The sequence below is a fragment of the Culex quinquefasciatus genome, chromosome 3 (genome assembly GCF_015732765.1).
Source record: "Culex quinquefasciatus strain JHB chromosome 3, VPISU_Cqui_1.0_pri_paternal, whole genome shotgun sequence".
NCBI lineage: Eukaryota > Metazoa > Arthropoda > Insecta > Diptera > Culicidae > Culex > Culex quinquefasciatus.
Genome location: NC_051863.1, coordinates 157,375,276 through 157,392,786, shown reverse-complemented (window position 1 = coordinate 157,392,786; position 17,511 = coordinate 157,375,276). Strand labels below are relative to the sequence as shown.

Here is a 17,511-nt window from a genome sequence, read left to right as displayed (position 1 = left end):
TTTTTTTTTTTTAAATTAAATATACTTTATTGAATCTTTCTTATAATAATTACATTTGGTTTACATAATAAGTGGTCAGCTGTGGCTCTTCAGCTTTAGTTTGCTTTTCGTGATTTAAACACTGTTCATTTTTATAACTTTAAAAGTATATGATTTATCATTTTTGTAACACTAGGTACAATGAGGAAAAAAATGTTAAGAAAACATAACCTAACCTAAAACTAACTTAAACTTACCATAAACTAAACCAATCCTTGAATCAAGGGGTATTCAGATATAGCACATTTTTCCCTGAATTTCAAACATTTTTCTTGAATCTTCTGATCCAACATTTTTACTTCTGCTAATTCATGAACCTCACTTGATCTTGTCCAGCCAGGAACATTCAAAACCATTTTGAGTACCTTGTTTTGGACACGCTGGAGCTTCAATTTATGAGTTCTAGCGCAACACTCCCAAACAGGTACTGCATACTCAATAACAGGGTAAATTATTTGTTTGTAAACTGCTAACTTATTTTTCAAAGATAGCTTTGATTTTCTGTTAATTAAAGGATACAAACACCTGATGAGAATGCTGCACTTGTTCAATATTTTATCTACATGCTGCCGAAACAATAGTTTCGAGTCAAGTATGAGACCTAAATAGACAACTTCCTTTGACCAGGGTATCGAAACATCATTCATTTTAATCAAAACATCATCCTTTGGGGCAAATCTGGCCGATTTGGAAAGTGGAAAAATGATGGTTTGAGTTTTGGCTGCATTTATGCGAATTTTCCAGTCGCCAAAGTATTCGGAAAGAACGTCAAGACCCTTCTGAAGACGGCCAACTAAATATCTGGTTATTTTACCCTTATAAATAACGGCAGTGTCATCAGCAAAAAGTGACAACACACCATTACCAGGAAGAGTAGGCAAATCAGATGTAAAAATATTGTACAGAAGTGGGCCAAGAATACTTCCTTGGGGAACCCCAGCATCAATGTTGAATAATCCAGAAGCAATCCCATTCAGAAAAACCTTGAACGATCTCTCCGAAAGATAGTGCTGGATAATTTTGATAAGATACATTGGAAAACCGTATAAATACAGTTTATGTATCAAACCATCATGCCAAACATTGTCAAAAGCCTTCTCAACATCCAACAAAGCCATAGCAGTTGATTTAGACTCAAGCTTGTTCTGCTTGATGATTTTAGTTACTCTCGTAAGCTGATGAGCAGTATTATGTCCCTTTCGGAAGCCAAACTGCTCGTTCAAAATTATATTATTATCGTTGGTAAAATCCAAAAGCCTTGAATAGATGACCTTCTCAAAGAGTTTGGACAGACTACTCAAAAGACTAATGGGACGATAACTTGTTGGCGATGTTGGATCTTTTGAGGCTTCAAAATTGGTATGACTTTGCCCAGCTTCCAATTGGTGGGGAAGTAACCAAGTTGCAAACATTTATTGAAAATATTGGCTAGATGTTGAAAGAACTGATCACTCTGTTTTTTCAACACTAGATTAAAATGTTATCAAAGCCTGGAGCTTTCATATTTTTCATTTGTTTAACTGCAACTTTGACTTCCTCACCAGAAACATGGGAATCTGCAGGAAATTCAAAGGTAGAGTCATTGATTGTTGAAATACTATTGGCAACTGATGTTTCTTTACGGCTGGTCATGGAAGCGCCAAGATTATGTGAACTAACAAAATGAAGCCCAAGTGCATTTGCCTTTTCCTCGGATGTAATCAAAGGAGAATCCTCAACAATAAGAGGAGGAATAGGCTTTGGTTTGTTTTTAAGAACTTTTGAAAGTTTCCAAAATGGTTTTGAATAATTCCCAAGCTGGCTTACATGTTTTGAAAATTCTTGATTTCTGATATTGTCAAGTCGGTCTTGTATGATTTTGTTCAAATTGTTAACTGAAATCTTTTGTCATAGTCCCCAGTCCGTTGATATTGTCTCCTATAAACATTCCTAAGTCTAATCAAGTGTTTAGTATCTACGTCAATATCAGTTACCTTAAAATTAACAGGAACCTCCCGAACGTTGGCAGCCTCTGCTTGGTTGATAGCCTGCTGGATCACCTCCAGCGAACGATCAATATCGGCAGAAGTTTCCGGGTGTTGATCATAGTCGATGTTGCTGTCGACCACTTGCTGAAACTGCTGCCAGTCAACGTTGTGGTAATCTTTCCGGGTTGGTTGCCGCTGCGGAGTAACGGAAGCTCCAACCTCCACAACCACCGGATAGTGATCAGAACTCAACTCTTCAAACACCTCAGGATGAGCCACGTTCTCAGCCATATTGGTAATGAAGAAGTCGATGATTGAGTGATTCCCAGACCGAGCCACCCTCGTTGGACGATCCGGACTCACAACGTTGTAGTATCCGTTTTGCAGATCGTTGTGCAGAATCACTCCGTTCCGATTCCTCCTGCTGTTGCCCCAAACTTCATGCTTCGCGTTGAGGTCACCAGCGATGATGTACTTTGCGCTCCGCCGTGTCAGCTTCTGGATATCGCTCTTCAGTTTTGCTGCTGAACCATCTCTGGAATTCACCTGACGTGGGCAGTATGCAGCAATGAAGAGTACTGGGCCAACCGAAGTGGGAATTTCCACCCCAACGGCCTCGATGATGTCCAGCTTGAAGTGTGGCAGCCGGCGTGGCTTGAGATCACGATGAACAGCGACAAGCACACCTCCTCCTCCAGAGGTGGTCCTATCGAGCTGCGTCGCGATCTTGTAGTTTTGCAGATAAACTTTTTCACCGGGCTTCAGATGAGTTTCCGTGATGGCAGCTACGTCGATCTCCTTCTCGCGAAGAAAATCCACCAGCTCTAAATTCTTCCTCCTAATGGAGCAAGCGTTCCAATTCAGCAGCTTGAGGGACCTACGATCCATACTGGATGACGAACGAGGTCAGCACTTCAATCTGCTGGGTCTTGGTTTTGCATCCACGCAGTGCAGCGGACATCTGTTTGAAAATATTGAGGAGTTCGGTTGAGGTGTAAAGATCATTACCATTTTCCTCAACTGCTGGTTCTTGGGTTGGTCTTGGCTCCTGGCTGAAGCCCGGTGGTGGCGGTCTCGGCTCCTGGCTGGAACCCGGCCGTGGATGATTCATCTCAGCTCTCTTCCTGGGATCCAACGGCAACGGTGCCAAGTTCGGGACCTGGCGTCGCGGTTGAAGAGGTGGAAAATTTTGCTCCACCAGGGCTGGAGGAGTTCTACGACGCTGAGGCTGATTCTTCGTCGATGCTTGCTGCCGAATTTTCACGAACTCAGCTCTCTTGGGGCACTTTCGGTCGGTTGACGAGTGCTCACCGTTGCAGTTGAGGCACTTCACCAGCGAATCTTGGATGCACTGGGATGTGATGTGCGCATCGGTACCACATTTGGCGCAACGACGCTTTAGGTGGCAGTTCTTACCTCCGTGCCCGAAGCCCAGGCAGTTGAAGCATTGTGTGACGTCACGATGCACTGGTCGGTATCGCTCCCACGACACGATAATGTTGAAAACCGCTCGAATTGCCTTCAGCTCAGGAAGCGTCGTCGATCCCTTAGCCAAATGCAGCAGGTAGAGCTGGTCACGGTACTTGATGTCTTTGTTGCGTCGGCTCATTTTGTGCACGGCCAACACATCCAGTTTCAAAACTTTTAGCTCGGCAGCTAATTCCTCCACTGGCATGTCGTACAGACCTCTGACGACGATTTTGTACGGCTTATCCATGGCGACATCATGGGTAAAGTACTCCGCCTCGTTTTCGGTCAAGTAATCCTTGACCAGTTGATAGTGCTGCCTGGATTGCACCAGCACCTTAAATCCGTCCTGACACAGACGAATGTTGCCTAGGACTTTCCCAGACTTGATGAGTTCAACCAGCCCCGCTCGAAAGTCGATCGTTGCTGCTGATTGCCGCACATAAAAGGAGGCAGTTTCTCCTTTCGCTGTTTCACTTCATTCTCCTTTGCTTCCGCTACCTGGTCCTCGTCAGGCAGTCCAGCAAACTTGTTGTTCTTCAATAGCTGCTCCTCGTGCGACGAAGAGTTCTCCTCCTCCTCATCCATCGGTACAGTACCGTCGCTCTTTTTCGTCTTTTTGCTGTTCGATGTCACTTCCAAAAGCACCTTCCTTTTGGAAATCCCCGGTTTTTGGCCATCAGTTGAGGCCTCAACCTTCCTTTTGGAAATTCCCACTTTTTTGCCTGCTTGAGCCGCAGGTAGGGCAATATTGCCGGCGTTTTGCGCCGGGACGCGACGAGTCATGTTGATTCAGACAACCTTCACCAACGAATGCTCGGATAACAATTAGGAGATTTTCTGAACAATCGACTTGTTAACCGAATATTGAAAAGGTCAATGGGCCAATGCTGAAACGAAATCATAAATTTTCATTTGGTAACTATTATATTCATAGATTGATTGCAAATTGTTATCCAAAATTATATAACAGACCTTCTCACAGATAAACTCAAGAGATTTTCCTTTTGGCTATTTTACTATTTATATTGAATTGTATTCCAAAGAAAGTTTCTCGAGTGGTTTCAATGTTTCATTTAAACTAAGATATGATATTTATTGCAACTTTATTAGCTTCATGTATTTGTTTGCTCGCCTTTAGACAGACTTCAATAGAAACAAAAAAAAAATTAAACCGATTTTGAATCTGGACAAAGCGTTGAAAAAAAGCTCATAATATTTTGGAAAAATCTTGAGTTTAGTGATTCTACTTGTGTGACCATACACGGAGAAAAAAGAGTTCACAATATCGTGAACAAGCGTTCATGAAAATGAGAACCACGAACAAAGTGTTCAAATGCCATGGTACGTTTTTCAAAATCGTACCATAGGATTTGAACACTTTGTTCGTGGTTCCCATTTTCATGAACGCTTGTTCACGATTTTTGGAACTCTTTTTTATCCGTGTAATACATTGTATATCGTTAAGTTTAGTTTTTTTCAATCAAATAGAACTATTAAAATTGATGCACTTAAGATTTTCCCTTTAATTCACTTAGTTTTAATTGTTTTTATAAAGTTTATGTTCTTTATTTTTTTATTAAAAATGGGACTTAACCCGTAAAATCGGTGCGTTTTGGTTTTTGCCAGTTTTGAGCCCCTTAACGATTTTTGCATTTTTCAAGAACCTCATGAGCTCCTAGTCCATGTTCCAGGGAATAACTTTGCCGAAGAAAGCGAAAAGATTCGTCCACTATTTAAAACGTTACAGAATTTATAACACCGTCGCTGAAAATATCAACTTTTTCTTCAGGTTCTTCTGACAGTACCATCAGCTTGCTTGGATGCATGAGCGTCGCGACGCCTGCCTCAATCTTTTCTGCAGGAGCAGCAAGTTCTGCCAGAAGAATAAAAAACGCACCGATTTTACGGGTTAAATCCCATTTAAAATGGTTCTGTCGCAACCAATCAAGCTCATATTTAGGATTTGGGCTCAGTACACCTAGAGGATCATGCCCTGAAATGCACACAAAATTGACCCGTTTTGTTACATCCTATAGGGCACACCCAAGTCCTGGATAGCAATAAACAAGGTATTTGACTTAAATAAATGTTTTGTTATATGTTTAAACGATTCTCATTTCACTGTAGTTTGGTATTTTTATCACTTCCGCTTTCACATCTCTTTTGAATGTTCATAATAAAAATTTCATGATTTGAGAGAGCTACATTGCCCACTACAACCCGAACATTGCCCGAACAACCACTATTTGGGGTCGTATTTTGTAAATTTGAATCAACAGTTTCGATATAATGTTGAATCGATTGGATATCTACTATTTGACGAGTGTAGAATTATGGAGTTGGAATGCCCTTTATTAAGAAAAATAAACAAGAGTTGAGTAATTTATATTGAATGATGCAATTTACTCAACATTATACCTCGGAATTTTATTACCATTAGTTAATAGCTGACTGGTTTTACCGAAGCTTGAGTATTTTGATCCAAATAACAAAAAAATATCAAAATTGTATGTGGGACAAGGATGCTAATTTCACAGTAAAAAAAATCATGGTAAAATTTCATCTAAAAAGGAGTATATCTTTTATGTCAGAAAAAAGCTTTAATTTTACCTCTAATAATGTGTAAATTTACATCCGTACATTGTATACTGTATTTACTGCCCCTGATCGCATAAATGTCCCATATGCATTTTCATCGATTTCGAGTTATTGATGCAGTTTGGCTCAAAATTGTGTGCTCTTTCAAAAGAGCATATAACATCCAGTACTTTGTTCCAGAAATCCGGAGGAAATCAATTTTTTTTCGCGAAAACTTAACACGTAGCCTTATGTATGGGACAAACTTCAAATGCGTTTTTCTTAGCTTGCTATTTTTACATATGGGACATTTATGCGAACATGGGCAGTTTACTGCATATAGGGCACTTAGACGATATACGAGATGCGTAGAGCTACATTGGCTTTGATCGTCCAGTTTTCACAGCGGCAACGGTGTGTTTTTTAGAACAAACTAATGATAAAAAATTCGGTATGTCTGATTTTTGGCACCGTGAAAGAAGGGCTCTTTCCCGACATTTTGCGGGGTCCAGCGAAATATTTCGCCGGGGGGTCTAGAACAACTTTTTTTTTGAAGATTATTTTCGATTTTATGGGATATTTGCTCAATAAAATCTCAGAAAATCGGTGCATTCATGTTTATATCACTCAAATTTCTTATGAATATGCCTTGGGGACTCTAACCAACTATATTTGACCCATATGTGACCTCAAATAAAAAAAATCGAACCAAGTTTACCAGATTTCTAGCATTCTTTGAAATTACCCCAAAATCCAAGCTGGAAACCCCGATACGAGGTCTCGAAAAAATACACCGTGCGGCGAGATGGCCGTGCGGGTTGGGGCGCGGACTTAGTAAGCTAGATATAACTATCGCCGGTTTGATTTTTTTTTTTTGGGATTACAGATATTTTTTCCCAGCGTCTGCCACATGTAAATTTACTACAAATTTACGCATTATTAGAGGTAAAATTAAAGCTTTTTTCTGACATAAAAGATGTACTTCTTTTTAGATGAAATTTTACCATGATTTTTTTTACTGTGTTGGTATGAGAACTTTGAAGAGTATCCCGTGAAACTAATAAAAAAAAAGAAATTATGTATTGACAGCACCTGGTCTTGTAAAAAATAAAGCAATGCTCTTGATTTTTATTTAAAAAAAAACCCAAAATATAATTGTGGTTTGGTTGAGCGTTTTAGCAGAATGCATTACTGTGAATACAAAGAGACGAGTTGTTCCTTTTAATTCCGCTATATATTTTAATATCTTGACAGATACGTATTTCGTCTACTACTTGCAGACTTCATCAGTGTTCTGTTCTGTCGAGAACAGAACACTGATGAAGTCTGCAAGTAGTAGACGAAATACGTATCTGTCAAGATATTAAAATATATAGCGGAATTAAAAGGAACAACTCGTCTCTTTGTATTCACACCAAAATATAAGTTTAAACATAAACATGTAGCATTTTATATTTTTATCTTGCCTCTGATCGAGGATTGTTCTGAATTGAACAAACTGAAGAACCATGCACAGCTCTGGCCACCCTAATCTGCCTGCTAACTGAAAAGTAGAAGCTACCAACCAACCACAAGTGGTTCTTGCACTCTCGACAACAAGAACACCAGAGCAGAAAAAAAGCATCAAATTTCAGTGCACTTCTTTTACGCTGAGTTTATTTTTTTCACTCCGTTTCACCCTTGTCTTGGCTTGATTGTTACTCATAATCAAGAAAGCTACAGTTATCGGAATGATGGCATTATAGGGCGGCCGATAGTACTATACAAAGCAGATTGACGTAACTGTAAAAACTTAATCGATCTTGGGAACTGCATCTGGATATCCTGAAACAGTGCAAGATTGTTTCAATTGTGGATCGTGAGACTTCAAAAAACCTAAACGTTTAAAAAAATCAACTGCTCCGAACATGAAGGAATGTAGAACACATTCACTTCCAAAATAAACCGTTAATGACTTTCCACCTGCCAAAATCAGGCAATGAAGTGTAACGACTTGTATTGCTCGTTTTTTTTGTCTAGTCTTGTCTTGCTTCTAACCAACCAGTCGCAATCTTCTATCTAAAAGGTATGGTCCGCGGCGGGCCACGTCCCGCGTGGTGGTGAAGAGTTAATCAAACAAACAGGTTCTATATCACACCGCCACCAAGGCCATTAACACCGGACTCTCGATGTGCAGAAGGTGTGTAATTTCTCCGGCTAGAACCTGCTCGATCGTTGTCGGATGTGCTTGATTTGCATTATTTCACTTGAATCGGGGTTTCCAGTATGTTACTTTGTCCTTCAGGTGTGTAATTATGTGCGTTCTTGAACATTCTTGTTGGTTCTTATTAGGACATGGAATGGCATATTAATAAGGTACAATTATGCAGCTGATTTGCTTGGTTTATGTTTAAAAGAACATTATGATAACTATAAGTGAGAATCTACTGTCTTAAGCTATTCTAAAATTTCATCCTATTTCAACCATCGCGTGCAGACCAACCTACGATCATAAATTTTAACGAGGAAGCACGCGACGCACCTCCACGTGATAAACGCTGGTTGGAGCGAGAAGGGGAGATCAAACGCGGAGCTCGTTGGCAGCCGTCTTAACGAAGCAATGCAGTTTTAATTGCTTTCATCAAGAAAACTTGCAACTTCTTCGCCCCAAGAAGGTATTTATAGCCTTGCCAGTTGGATTTGCAGATGCGACTCGATCCCAGAGGGAGAAATTGGACGACGTGCTCTGCTCTTGAAGGTATTCAACGCCCATGAAGTCGTCATATACGCGACGCTTATGCTTGATGGTGGGGCTAGACTGTGTGACGCAATAATTGAATTTTTCCCTCTGCTAATTGTTACACAATTACCACCGCTGTTGTGCATTGTTCACAGTCGATTTAACCGAAATTGCTCCCCCGCCGAGCGCCTTCCCATGTTGAAGGTGTTCTTTCCGGGGGGATCTTTCCGAGAACAATGTTCTTCGCAACAATTTCACCACACAGGTAATGGCAATAATTCGTCACGCAATGCTCCATCTTCTAAAAGGGTTATTCTTTTTGTCAAAGACCGCAAATTAGAGAGTCTCGGAACCATTTGCCATTCAAGGCAGGGCAAGAATAAAACCAAAAAGAAAGAAAGATAAAAGTGCATCCAACAGAATAAAGAACACATGTGCGTAACCACCATCTGGAAGTGGGTTCATTTAATTTTTAAATTAATTCCGCCAGACCTTGCGCATTTCAACGGCCAATCGTTGCGTGATGGGACTGCAGCAGCGCTGCAATGGAAGGCAGGGAGCTCCAGAATTCGCAAAGTTGTGCAATTTTGCAGACGATGCATGCAAGAGATGTCTTTTAGTCAGTCAACGGTTCGAATTGGCATTTCTATTTGAATCGGACAAGTAATTATCTAACATTAAATTTGTGCCGTAGAATTCTTATCATGAAGCTTTGATTAAATTCGTTCAAAAAATGCTTAAGAGCGAGTTTTTCACCAATGTGTAACAGGTCGTATCGAGGTGCTCCGATTTGGATGAAACTTTCAGCGTTTGTTTGTCTATGCGTGAGATGAACTCATGCCAAATATGAGCCCTCTACGACAAAGGGAAGTGGGGTAAAACGGGCTGAAGTTTGAGAAACATAAAAAATCACACACAAAATCACAAAACGGCACTTTTTGGTCTCAATTTTGTCATATTCGGAATCCTCGGACAATTTCACGTAAGTTAGAAGTATTGGAATTGTAATTTTGATTTAAAAAATAATTAAATAAAACATTTTTGAAAAAAGAAATAGATTTTATTTACTTTATGATCAATACGTCATATGCTGTATCAAGTAGGCGAAAACCTGTTTTACCCCTAATCCAACAAATTGTTAAAAAATATTTTAATTCATTCTAAATGGCAATTTTTCTAATCAAATTTACAACTCTAATACTTCTAATTTACGTGAAATTGTCCGAGGATTCCGAATATGACAAAATTGAGACCAAAACGTGCCTTCTTCTTGGCCTACAGGGCAAAAACTAAAGTTGTAAATTGTTTGTTAGCATAGCATAGCATAGCATTGGTGTCTACCCGTAGCTGCTACTTCGTTATTGACCAGGACCCCCAAACATTGCTCCGTGGACCACAGATGAAAAGTAGGAACCAATCATCACCCCTTCGCAATTTTCAAAGGTCCCTATCGTGCTGATCAATACCGACGCCGGCCACGACCAGTGGTAAGACACGGGGAAGTGGATGGGAATGTTAGTCCGATACTTGAGTGATGGGACCGCCAAATCGACTGCGTCTCCGACAAAGTATCACATGAGTTTTGAGGGGTTAGTAAGTTGGGTATGAGGTCAGGATTCACTGTGGTAGGTGATGCGACCATGAGCAATTTGTTTATGGGTTGAAATTTTAAAATCTTAGGCAGCCGGCTGCGGAAAGATACCTATCTAGGGATTTAAATATAGTATTAATTCGACCGCGATTCTCCCGAAAAACTCCGTCGGCGTGCCTTCCGATCAACGGTGATGTAGGAAGGGCTTCATTCATTAAAATTATTTTATATCATAAGCCTTAAAACATATCCGTCGACGTGCCTTCCGATCCTCGATGATATGGAAAGGACTTAATCCAGCAATACGACTTGCTTGTCTCAAAAACAAAAATCGGATCGTTTCTATCGAAAATTATATAAAGAGAACAAAAATAAAATTCATCGGCCAACGAACGCGCGAACAAAAAATAAATGAAAAAAGAAGAAGAAGAAATCCAATCACCCCATGTACACAAATAGCGACACAAAAAAGACGGAAAATAACACGAAAAAACAGGACTGCGCGTCCACACAGGCACCGCACTACTCTAAAGTTGTAAATTGTTTGTTCTAGAAAAATTGAAAAACTATGAGAAAAACTGCGATTGGCCAAAAAGTTAATACCATAGGCTTTTAGTGCATGAAAGTACCTATCTTTTGACCTGTAGAAGTATGGGTGTTGGAGGCTGTTGGAAAAAGATATTAAGGTTTTTAAAAAATCCCTTTTTGACAGTAATTTGCAAAAGCTAAGAGAAAAAGTCAAACCGATCCTGGATGTTTATGGCTCATTTTGAAGTGCTTCAAAATACCTTTCGAATGCATCTAAGAGAGTTGGAATTGATGAAGTTTTACGGAAATGCGAGCAATTTTAAGATTTTTTATGTCATTTCGACCTCAAACTTCAAAGCCCGTTTTACCCCACTTCCCTTTGTCGTAGAGGGCTTATATTTGGCATGAGTTCATCTCATGCATAGACAAACAAACGCTGAAAGTTTCATCCAAATCGGAGCACCTCGATACGACCTCTAGAACAAACCGAGCAATATTTACAAATACTGCCTCTTAAATACCTATTCCAAATTTTAATAATCCTCGACTATTTTAAGCCATAGCTATGCATAGTTTTAAAATTTCAATGAAAAACACTTTCAGTAAGTTTTTTTCTATTTTTTTTCTTGCTCTTGGTAATCTCATAGTCATAAGCAATAATCGTTCCAAAATGGATTGAGATTTAACACACAGCTGAAAGGAATTCCAAAACTCAGTTATGTACTGCGAATTAACTAATTGCAAAATGATAAAACCAAATTGAATTGAATTGAATTAATGGAAAACGTGTTTCAAAATGCATTTTACACCATTCCAATTGTATTGCAATCATTGGTTTTTTTAAATTTCTAAGAGCTGTGCACCGGAATTTCACAAAATCCAAATATTTTAAGACGAACTCATTTACATAAATACAGCAATTCCATTTGAAAAGAGCCTAAACCGATAAAAAAAGTTTTCCGGGGTTGCTTGGGCAAAATAATTAGACCCGTATTTTTTTTGTTTGGCCGTTAGAGTGACCTACACCGTGCTATGGTGGTCCCAAAATGAGCATTTTTTTTTTGATTTTGGCAAAAACCTAATTTTTCAAACTCCATGCGGTGCGCCGAAAATCCCTGTTTTTATTTTCAAAAAATCAAAGCTCGGAATCCTGTTAATAAACACCTCCCATTTTTGAGTATTTTACGTAAAATTGTCCAAGGAATCCGATAAGAATATTTTCAGACATAGTCTCTTTCGTCCAGACACCGTCAAAACGGTATTTTAAAGTTTCATTTGACCTTTTCAAATGTTGGGCTGGATTGTTTGTTACCTTTTATTTGCGTCAAAACAAAAACTAAAATCGGTTGAAATGATTTTTTGAAAAAAATTGTTTTTGCCAAAAATAACGAAAATGGTCATTATTGGGATCACCCTAGCACGGTGTAGGTCACCCTAACGGCCAAACAAAACTAAAAAAAAATACGGGTCTAATTATTTTGGCCAAGGAAACCCCAAAAAAATTTTGACCGATCGGAGAACTTTTTTTCTAAATCACTTAAGGGTAGTTTAGGGGTTAAGCTCAAGCTCAATAAAAAAAATAAGATAGAAAATATATATTTTTTTAATGATTCCATTGTTCAAAGATTCCATTACCCGAAGTAAGTAAGTTTTTTCTAAGATATTCAAAGTTTAAATTTTTTTAGTAAAATTATAAAATTTACAAGTGTTGAAAAATGTGATATCAAGATAATTAAGGGAGAAAAAACTTCTCCATTAAAATAATTGTCTCACCTTCCATTCATGTTTCGACACTCGCAAACCCCTCAATTCTAAGTTGTTCTCGCGTATTCTCACCTTGTGCTACTGCGCGTTCGGACACTCCCACTAACAACACTCGAAGGTGTGCTTAAAAAAGGGGGAGACCGTATAATAGCATGGAAAAAGGCTTAAACTTTAAACAAAATACGCGTTCCGCTCCGCTCTGTGGTTTAGAACGTCCTACTAACAGCTGGCGATCACGATCCTCCACAAAAAAAAAAAAAAAAAACCAACGACCAAATGACGATGACGACGGCTGGCCGCCACCGCGTCAACATCTGAACCCTTTCCTGTTCGGTTTTGTTTGTTTGTTTGTGAATGCGTCGAACATGCAATATTTGCAATGGTTTTCGTGTATTTTTTTTAACGCTTTTATTCTTTCTCGGGAGCGAAAGAGCGTGGCCGGCCACTCCAAGTGGGGAGTTGTTTGCAATTTATGAAAACAAGTCACCGCCGTGAAGAAACGAACTTGAGACTTTTTGTATGTTTTTTCCTGTTTTTGTTCAGAAACTACATAATCGACTACGGGTGGCCTTTTGCAAAATGCATAGTGGTCTAAACAAAATTTGTAAAATAGTTTTTTACTTAATTTAAACTAAAATTATATTTAAAAATAATATCGTAATGTTACAATTTTAACGTCTTCCATCGATTATTTCGTCCACATTTTCCCCCAAACTGTCCCACAGTCCCTCTGGAAGTCACCGCGGAAAAGTGTGTCACTCTCGTCAAAACTGCGACATCGACGAACGACGACGTCGACGTTCTGCGCGACGTTGCGTTCAAGTCACCTTTGCGCCACCACCACCGCACTGCCAGTTTTGCAGATGTGTACGAATATAAATAAATAACTGTACTGATGGCCACGTCTCGTCCCTTGCGGTCAACCGGCTTGGGACCGACGAGCAGGGCCTGGCCGTTGGGACCATATACGTGTGGTGCGAAAAGTTCACTTTTTTTTGTTGGCTTCCATTGATTACCGGTTCTAGATTAGGGGCTTTTCTTTCCTCTCGCCGTGTTTTGTTTTTGCTGATTTTATGTGCATTTTTTCTCGAAGATTTTGATTACGCCTCCGAATCAACGGAAGAAGTGTGGCTTTCGTTTCACATTCCACTAATCAACTCCTAAGTAGCTTGAATAAAAAACTAATTTAATGGTCGACCTCGTGACCATCACAAAATTGGAGGAAATAGCTGTTGCTGAAATTCATAAGCAAAATGGGAGATACGCTTCCAGTAACTATAAGCGTATCTCTTATTTCTCTTATGATATTTATATAATTAGTGAAAAAAAAAAACATTAAAGAAATCTGAAATGTTAGTCTAGATTTTAAATTTTTGAAAATATTTTTTTCGAAAAGATCGGAAAATTTCACGAATGTTTCATATTTTAACATTGTAAATCGGACCTATAGTTGCTGAGATATCGACATTAGAAAATGTTGGGTTGTTTGGGTGAGACTTAGAAAACATCAATTTTCCTGTTTTTTAGCCTTTGCATAGCAATATCTCAGCAACTATGGGTCGCATCGACAAAGTTCAATAAAGCAAAATATAGAGAATTTTCTCAGCTTTTCAAAAATATTTTTTTCAAAGGTGGGCAAACATGGGCACTAATTTAAAAAAATGAAAAACTGCGGCTATTTTCAAAAAAGTTACCTAAAAATGGCTATAACTTGAAAACAGTGCTCTTTATCAAAAAATCACTAAAGTACTTTTTGATTGCAAATTCGATTTTACATCGAAAAATGAAGTTGAAAAATTTTTGCGACCGATATTTCGATTTTTTGAAAAAATCAGTATTGATTCAAAAAATCATAACTCGATCAAAGATTTTTTGCCCATTCTGGAAATTTCTGAAAAGTTGGCATTTTATGTCCTCTAAAACATACCAAAAAATAAAAAAAATTAAAAATAGTGTTTTTTTGCAAATCAAGTTTTAGTGACAAAAAGTTAAATAAAAAATCACCAAAATTTTTTTACCGTGTAGCATTTTTTTCAGTGTAGTCCATATCCATACCTACAACTTTGCCGAAGACACCAACTCGATCAAAAAATTCCTTCAAAAGATACAGATTTTTGAATTTTCACATATCATTTTTGTATGAACAGCTGCCAAATTTGTATGGAAAATTGTATGGACAAACTAATGATGCAAAATGGCTTCTTTGGGCATACCGAAGGCACCAAAAAAGTTTCAGCCGGATTAAAAAAATACAAAAATTAAAATTAAAGAAAAAAGACCAATTCCGTAGAGAACTGCTCATATACTCAAAACCCCGATGGTTTGACACCAACTGTTGTCAAACGAGAGGGGTCGCTTTTTATTGTGACACCCCTTTTACACGGAGTTCACACACACTATCAAACGATTGTTTTGAGAGTGTGCGTGAGCGCCGTGTAAAAAGTGACAGTTTGTCACTTTTTAGCGGGAGGATGGCAACCCTATTCCGACCAAAGCAAACTGACAGCAGCCGGGAAAAGGGCCTAAAAAATTAACGCAACATGATTTCGCGCAAACCATCGTTTGCTATACACCAAAAGCTTCGTTTTTGCACCAGGAACAATAATCTGGTGAAAAATCGCACTGCACGGACCGGTGGCCGGAGTTCAGAACACCGAAAGATCCGGATTTTTTGAAAAAGTATCTGATTTATCCAATTGTGAACTTATACGCTTTCTTCTATCATAAACAGCCATGCAAAACAATCATAGAACAATATCAAATACCATAGAACCAATCGGAACCGGTTCCACCGATCTCCGGTGGCCACATCCGGAACCACTGTGGGAAACAGCATAAATTAGTTGTGCGACGTATCAAACTTCTTAATTTTGGATGGAAAGTATTTTTAAGATGTTTTTTTGCCTCCTTGGTCGGTTCCCAGGTTCTCCGGTGGCCACATCCGAAAATAATATTTGGCAAAGTCCTAGAACCACTCTTGCGACAAAATCAAGAAGTCTGATACGTCGCACGACTAATTTATGCTGTTTCCTACTGCGGTTTCGGATGTGGCCACCGGAGATCGGTGGAATCGGTTCCGATGGGTTGTAAGGTATTTAATATTATTCTATGATTGTTTTGATAGAAGAAAGTGTATCAGTTCACAATTGGATAAATGAGAGATTTTCCAAAAATCCGGATATTCTGATGGCCTGTACTCCGGGTAGCAGTCCGTGCAGTGCGATTTTACACCGGATTATTGTTCCTGGTGCAAAAACTTGGCCCTTTTTCCACTGTGCATTGTCCATGAGGGGTAGAGGGGGATTCGTTTTTTTTTTGTGTGGCTTTTCAATACTTTACAAAAAAATAACATTTTATTTAAAAAAAATCATGACTTGGTCAAAAACAAAAAAATCCCGGGAAATCGACCATTTTTGGACCTCTCGATTCCCGGGAAATTCGGTCGAGACTCCCGGGAAATTTTATACTTATTTTATCGAAGCAAAATTATATAAACTAATCAGAAAATTATTTGAAATATTCTCAATTCTTGGAAGTTCAATGTTCTATGTCCAAGTTCGAATAAACCAATGCTTCTCTGACCTTCTTATTCAGAAAGTCTAAAATTTAACTTGTCACAAATTCCAATAACTTTAATTGAGAGAAGCCAAAACAATTGTACCCCAAAATTTAACTTGAAGCACTTGGCACTTAGGGAGCGTTCTTTTATTACGTAACGCGAAAAATCGGACTTTTAGACCCCCTCCCCCCCCCTCGTAACAAAATTTCCATACAAATTTTAAAAATTTTGTATGGAGCGTAACACGGCCTCCGACCCCCTCCCCCTACTGCGTTACGTAATAAAAGAAAGCTCCCTTACACCCCAGAAACGAAATCTAAAGTTTTTAAAATTATTTTTAGTTATTATTTCTATAAGAGGGTAAAGCTATTTCAAAATGAATTTAATTTCCATATCCTCTCTCGAGCATAGCAATCAACCCTAGGGTAATTTCGCTGTATCAAGGTAATTTCCTTTTTTGATATCAATAAGTTATTTTTTTAGGTTTCCTGATAACTGTAAATATTTCTTCAATTAATATATACAGTTGACCACAGTTTTTAATTTGTGTTTATCATATTGCAAATATCTCGATTCTGGGAAATTATTTATTAGCTTTTTTTTACTTTACAAAAAAATTGCAACAAGCTCGTGAATTTTTTGAAAAATCACTCAGTGCGAATAAAGATTCGGTAACATTTTAAACTACAATTTTGAGTCCCAAAAATCCCAAGAAACGATCTTGCATTTGTAGATTTAGAAAAATAATAATCAAAAGGTAGATATAGTTCCTCATATAAAGAGGATACTGAAGTTAACGTTTCTAATCTAATCAAAACTAATCAGACCCTAGCGCAGCCAATCTTTCGAAGGGATCCTGGAGAGTGCCTTAGGTTAGATGACGCCTAGCACTCTTCTTGTAATTTATTAACATTTGTAGTGCGCCATTGCATCAGAATGCATTGAATCAACACAAGCGTTAAAGCGGCCAGGCCTACTGCGTAAAGCCGTATCGCAGAGATGATTCGTAATTGGGTTGAGTTTGAGTACTGAGTGTTCGAACAACAACACAATTCTGAATCGACAGGGGAGAAGCGTGGGGACACACCACCATACGCTCCGAGATTTGGTTGTATTCGTTGGGAGCACCATGCTAAGAAGGATTTGTACTCCGGGACCCTCTGGGATGGGACATTGTATTTCCACGAATGCCCTGGACACTATTTGCCATGGTTATAGCGCCACAACTCGCTCAGAGGATACTGAAGTTAACGTTTCATAGAATAAGTATGAGTTAAATGTAACTTAATTGATTGAA

At 38.7% G+C, this 17,511-nt stretch overlaps 1 protein-coding gene across 3 annotated transcripts in view; it reads left to right on the top strand.

Annotated features, from left to right (window-relative positions):
* Positions 1 to 17,511, top strand: part of LOC6036260 — a 35,894-nt gene that overhangs the window by 1,302 nt on the left and 17,081 nt on the right. The window lies entirely within an intron of this gene.